Raw genomic sequence first — 6,700 nt, 5'->3', positions numbered from 1 at the left:
GAAAGATGAAAGAGTTTGAAGAACATCAAGAAGTTTTGGAGAACACAGGAGGGACTAGAACTAGGTTTGAGAATCAAGGAGAGAGGAGGAAAACGTGTCTTTATAAAGAAAATTTTGATGAAGAAGTGAGAGGTGGAGGAAGGAGGAAATGAGAATCATAAAGTTGAGTTGGAGCAAAGGTTTACAAGGAGTTCAGCAGAAAAGAAGAGAAAGGAGAGTCTGATGAAGAAAGGAGGAAAGACAAGAAGAAAAGTTGTTAGAGATAAATTGATGAAAATCTGAGAGGAGAATGAAAGATTTGACATATTAGAAAGATAGAAGTTGGAGAAAGAGATTACCAGAAACATATAGGGCATGATAGAGTTGGATGCAATGGAATGTGTTTAATCAATTGACAGAGAGAACAAGCAGAGAAAAATGTTTAGGGTTAGAAAAGATGAGGAAGAGACATGAGAGATAATATGTTATGGGACAAAGAGAAGGATCTCTGGATGAACAATAACATCAAGGAAAGAATATTGAGTTATTTAGAGAGAAAGAGAAGATGCAGGTTGAGGCTACTGAGTGATAGAACTGGAGAAAATGATTGTGGTGGAGGGACAAGAGGAAAGCTTTACAGAGTAAGCAGAAGGGTTGGAGGTTGGAAAGATCAAGAATGATGGGCGTGGTTTAAGGAGAATCTGTGGAGGAAAAAGCTGAGGTCATGAAGGATGAAAGTTGAAGGTTTGTAAGGTTGGTCAGTGAAAGAAGATGAAAGAAAGTTGGTGAACATTGACAAAATGGAGATCTCAGCAAAAGGAAAGAGATAAGATGTGTCCATTGAAGTCAAATAGTCAAAGAATTTTACAAGTCAGAGGAGTGGTGAAGAGGTATACAGCACAGATGAAAGTTAGAGAGGACATTGAAGTCTTAGCCAGTGGAGAAAATTCTGAAGATTCAATGTGGAGAGACAATGGTGTGTTCATGATGAAATATATTGATTGAAAATGAGGATAGAGCAAGAGGAGGAACAGAAATGGTGCTGATATTACAGACAACTGTGTTGGAAAGAGAAATGAGGTGGTAGGAGAGGAGTTCTGCAGATTGAAAATTAGGAGAAGGACTTTGCAGAAATTGAGGAAAGATTAGATGAAGTGAAGACAAAGGTGACAGCAGACATATGAGACAGATGATTAGAGGATGACACGGGCTGGTGAACATTATTAATGATTTGAAGAATGAAAATGAAGGTGTTGTGTGATGTGGAATGAGAAGTTGTCGAGTGATGCAGCTGAAGAAAATGAGACCACAAAGGAAGGAAGAGAGGACAATGGGAAATATGGAAGACTGTCATGAATGCTCTCCTGGAGTAGAGAATATATTAAAAAGAGTTTGAAAATAAAATGGGTAAATACAACTAAATACACACACAAAAAAAAAAAAACACACACACACACACACACACACACACACAGCGGCTGAGAGAGATGGCTCGTCTCGCCGCGGACGGGAAGAAGGAAAATACCTATGGTGTTACAGGGAGTAAAAGTTAGTGTCCTGTTAATGACTACTGTGCAGTGTTGAAAGTGAGATATGGAGAGTGATCCTGAGAGGAGATGTGGGCGGTGATTGTTCTGGCAATCAGCAGATACAAAAAATGCATCTAGAAAACTAGAGACTTTGAAGGATTAATACGCCAAAAGGACTGAGAAACTTGATATGGATGCAAGAATCAGGCACTGGAAAGAAATTCAAACAATTTGTCCATAGAAGAAAAACTGGATAGAGTTTTAGGAGAATGATTGCAAAAAGAGATCTATTTGTTAACGTTAGCGAATAAAGAACTATTGAAGGAAAAAGTAGAGATAGAGAAAGAAAACCAACAACTAAGGAAACAATGTGAAGAGATGAAGGCTAAACTCATGGAAATGGAGATAAAAATATCAGAAGGGAATGCCTTAATTTAATTGATACCAGGATGAAAGAAGTGAACCATGAACATCAGCAGGTACAAAGGTCGTTTAGGGAGATTGTAAAAAAGCAGGAAGAGGAAAATAAAGGGATTACGCAGAGGGAAATGGTAAAGGCACTAAAGGAAAATGAGTATGTGGTGAGAGATATTGCTGAAAAGAAAAAATGTGTGATCATAATAGGATTGCAGGAGGAAACTAACAGGAACTGGCAGGACAGGAGGGATAAGGAAAATGACAGGATTAAGTCTTTACTGAACAAGATCTCTGTGGAAGAAGAGGACCTATATGCTGAGGTAGAAGAAAGTGTGATTGGGAGCTTTGAGGAAGGCAATAAACCATTAAAATTGAAATTAAAGTCTCAGGTGGCAAAGAGGCCTTGTTGAGGAGGGCTTGGAAACTTAGGACTGAGGAAACCAAAACAATTTACATAAGAAGAAATATGTCACAAGATGAGCGAATGAAAATGAAGGAGCTTGTAACTGAAGTGAAGGAGAGGAATGACGAAAGAACAGAGGAGGAAAAGACCAAGTTTTTTTGGAGGATGAGAAATGGAGTAAAAGAAGTGGTGAATAAAACAGACGGAATAGGCATTACATGGAAGAATGAGACTAGGAATGGCATAAAAGTGACTTACACGAACATATATGGATTACTGTCTAAGAGGCTAGAATGTATGGATTACCTAAGAAATAAGGAACCGGACATAATGTGTGTGGTGGAAACAAAGCTAAGGCCCGAAATAAAGCTAGACTGGTTTGTTGTAAAACACTACAAAGTATGGAGAATGGAGAAAAATAAAGGAGGTGTGGTATAATGGTTCTTACTAAGGAAGATCTGATGGAAGGAGGTGAACTATAGTAAAGAAAAGGAAGTGATAAGTATGCATATAACAGAAGGCAAGAGACATTAATATTATAATCTCAGTATACATACCACTCCAGAACCAGTGCTTGGGAATATGAACAGTACTAAATGGTGATGAGAAACTACTCTAGATAGAATCCGAAGCAAGAACTCATCAGAAAGGATAGGAGTTATGAAGTGAGAGACTTGAATTCGTAAAGAAATAGGTGAAGACCAGAAGGGTGAATGTGGTGAGAAACGTAGTTTTAGGAATTAGTTTTCTCCAAAGGTAGCAACAAATAACTTGATGACACAGTGGGTGAGACCACCAACAAGGTGCAGGGGACAAGATGTTTTGCAGCAAGGTTGGATTTGGTATTTACCAGTTGTCGTCATGCTCTAAAAGAGTGAAATTGAATATGAATGTCCCTTGGGAAAAGCGATCATGATGTCCTGCTTGAGCTGGATACAGAATTTGGCACGAATGAAAAGCGGGGAAGGGCTAGAAAATTAAATTATATTAGGCAATCATAACCATATAAGGGAGTTCTTCAATGACACATTGACTGGGTCCGGTGGTATACCAGGAAAGGGATATGCAATTGAAATACGATAAATTTATGGATTTGTAAACTGTGAAAAAAGTTTGTATATCACAGAAAGAGGACTTTAATATAAACAGTGGTATAATAGAAACTGTGAAGAAGAAAAGAACAAAGAAATGGCATGAGAAACTTAAGACAGATGAATCAAGAACTACATCAGAAAGGAATAGATATGTTGAAGTAAGGAGAACAGCACAGAAGGAATATGAACAGAGGGTGGTGAAAACTGTGATAGTGACAAAATGTTACAAATTCATTAATGAAACTAAATAAAAGGGAGGCAATCAGAAAAGGTCAGGAAAGAAGTATATCAAGATGCTGGAGATAGCTGATTTTGAACGACAACTTTGCAAAGTGTTTACAAAGAGGAGCATTTTATGGGAGGAAGGTCCTTGGGAAATAAAGCAATGCAGGACATCATGGTTACTAAGGAAGATGTAAGGAAAATTATAAGCAATATGGAAATAAATAAATCCTAGGGGATGGCATATCTGGGAAATTATATGAATGTAAGGATCAATTGTTGAATTGAAATGATACGTGGTATACCGAATAGGATTAGTGAAGAGTGGAAAATGACATTATGCCTATATATAAGAATGGTGTAGAATGGAACCACTAAATTATAGACCAGTATCGTGACAGTATAGAAGGTATTTGAAGATAATAAACAGTGGTATAATAGAAATTGTGAAGAAAAGAAACAAGAACAAAGAAAAGGAGGAAGAAACTTAAGAATCAACAATTATCAAGGAAAAACAGCAGCAGAATAGATATGTTGAAGTAAGGAGAACAGGACAGAAGGAATATGAACAGAGGGTGGTGGAAAACTGTGATAGTGACCCAAAATGTTTTACAAATTCATAAATGGAAAACTAAAAGGAGGCAAAAGAAAAGGTAAAAGGAAAGAAGTATAAGACCAAGATGGAGAGATATTGAAATGAACGACAACTTTTGCAAAGTGTTTACAAAGGAGGAGCATTTGGGAGGAAGGCCTACGGAAATAAAGCAAATGCAGGAGTTAAAGTGACTAAGGAAGATGTAAGGAAAATTATAAGCATTAATATGGATATTAATAAATCAATGGGGCCTGATGGCATATCTGGGAGGTTGCTAAATGAATGTAAGGATCAATTGTTGAACCCTGTATTTGATATTGTGGAAACCTCAATACGAACAGGATTAGTCCCGAGAGTGGAAAAGAGCTGACATTGTGCCTATATATAAGAGAATGGAAGTAGAATGGAACCGCTAAATTATAGACCAGTATCGTTGACTAGTATATTGCAAGGTATGTGAAGAAGTAATTAAAGCTAAGTGGAGTGAGTATCTAGAAGAGTGAAACACATTCTGAGTGAAAGACAGTTTGGTTTCAGAAAAGGAAAATCGTGTATCCAATTTATTATGTTTTTATTCAAGAGTGACTGACTACAACATAGAGAGGGATGGGTGGATGCTATCTACCTGGACTTGAGAAAGGCCTTTGATAAAGTACCAGATGTGGAAACTAAAGATGATTGGAAGACATAAACTAGCAAAATGGATGGAAAATTACTTAATGGGAAGAGAAATGAGAACAGTGGTGAGAGGAAATAAGTCTGAGTGGAAGAAGCTAACCAGTGGAGTTCCACAAGGGTCAGTGCTGGATCCATCATGTTTTGATTTATGTTAATGATATGCCAGTAGGAATTGACAGTTACATGTTGCATGATAAACAATACTAAAATTATAAAGAAAAGGAAGATTGTAAATTGCAGGAAGATCTTGATAAAATATAATGGGAGTAAGGAGTGGCAGATGGAATTTAATATAGACAAGACCTATGTTATGAACCAAATGGGGAGAAGTGATACAGACCAAACAGGGATTACAGGCTGGGTGATGAGAAAATTAAAGAGACCAATGAGGAGAAAGACTTAGGAGTAACAACAAAACACAATGTCACCGGAGAAACACATTAACAAGATTTTTGGGAAAACATACAACATGCTTCAAAATATTGGCGTGCATTCCACTACCTAGATGAAGGAATGATGAAGAAGATATTGTACCTTAAGAAAACCCCAGTTAGAATAATATGCATGTGTCTGGTCATATAATGTGAACATAAGAAAAGGTGGAAAGGTACAGAGGCTGGCAACAAGGATGGTACCATGACTCAGGGAGTTAGACTATGAGGAAAGACTGAGGAAGCTGGGCTGACCACAAAAAAGAACAAGAGGAGACATGTATAAATTGATCAACAATGGACAAGTTGATAATGAGAAAGATTGAGAGAAGAATATGACACAAGTAATCAAGGACATGTAAAAAGCTGAGAATGGAAGATGTCTAATATTAAAAATATAGTTCGAGATGTGAGCGTAATAGATGAAGAAGTAAAAGGACAGGAGTGTGACATAAAAGAAGATTGACAAGTGTAGATATGGAGACACACACACACACACACACACACACACACACACACACACACACACACACACACACACACACACACAGAAGTAAGGAAAAAAATAATGAAAGGTCAGAGGAGAAGGCATTTTTTTTTATTTATTTATTTATTTATTTATTTTTATTTTATTTTATTTTTTTTTTTGGAGAATTCTAAGAGACAGGATAAGGAAACGGTAAATAGAAAAGAAGGAAGAGGAAAAAGTTAAGCAAGTTTAACTAAAAGTGATAAGAGCAAGAGATTAAAAATGATGTATACAAATATAGAAGGGGTTTTATCAAGTAAATTAGAATTAAGAGATTACATAAAGAAAGAACCGGATATTGTATGACTGGCTGAAACATAACTAAATGAGGCAATCAAAATAGACTTGGACAATAGGTATAATGCATGGAGGAGAGACAGAGGAGGTAAAGGAGGAGGAGGAGTCATGATAATGTTAAGGAAGGAGATAGTGATAAACCAAGTGGAATGTGGGGAAGGAAAAGCAGAAGTACTGCATATTAACAAAAAAGTTAACAATCATTGGAACATATGTGCCACCAAAAACAAATTCATGGACCAATCAAGAATACAAATGTAGACAAGATAGATGACACAATAAGGAGTATAATGAGAGTCATTAAAGAAAGGGGAAAAGTGATATTAGTAGGAGATTATGAAAGTGGTATGGGAGCAAGATTCCTGAATTTAACGATAGATAATATGATGGACCAAAGAGTACAGGAAAACACAAGATTCAGAGGAAACAACGAGCCGGTGAGATTGGATCTGGTTTTTACGAGGGTTATACAAATGAACGATGACATAAGATAAAAATGCCCATTGGGAAAGAGTGACCATGTAAT

At 36.8% G+C, this 6,700-nt stretch overlaps 1 protein-coding gene across 3 annotated transcripts in view; it reads left to right on the top strand.

The window, feature by feature from the left end:
* Nucleotides 1-6,700, top strand: part of LOC123510818 — a 227,456-nt gene that overhangs the window by 61,798 nt on the left and 158,958 nt on the right. The gene's annotated exons all lie outside the window — the stretch shown is intronic.

The sequence above is a fragment of the Portunus trituberculatus genome, chromosome 4 (assembly GCF_017591435.1).
Source record: "Portunus trituberculatus isolate SZX2019 chromosome 4, ASM1759143v1, whole genome shotgun sequence".
In the NCBI taxonomy this organism is placed as follows: Eukaryota; Metazoa; Arthropoda; class Malacostraca; order Decapoda; family Portunidae; genus Portunus; species Portunus trituberculatus.
The sequence above is the reverse complement of the archived record's forward strand: the minus strand, read 5'-3'. Positions and strand labels throughout refer to the sequence as shown.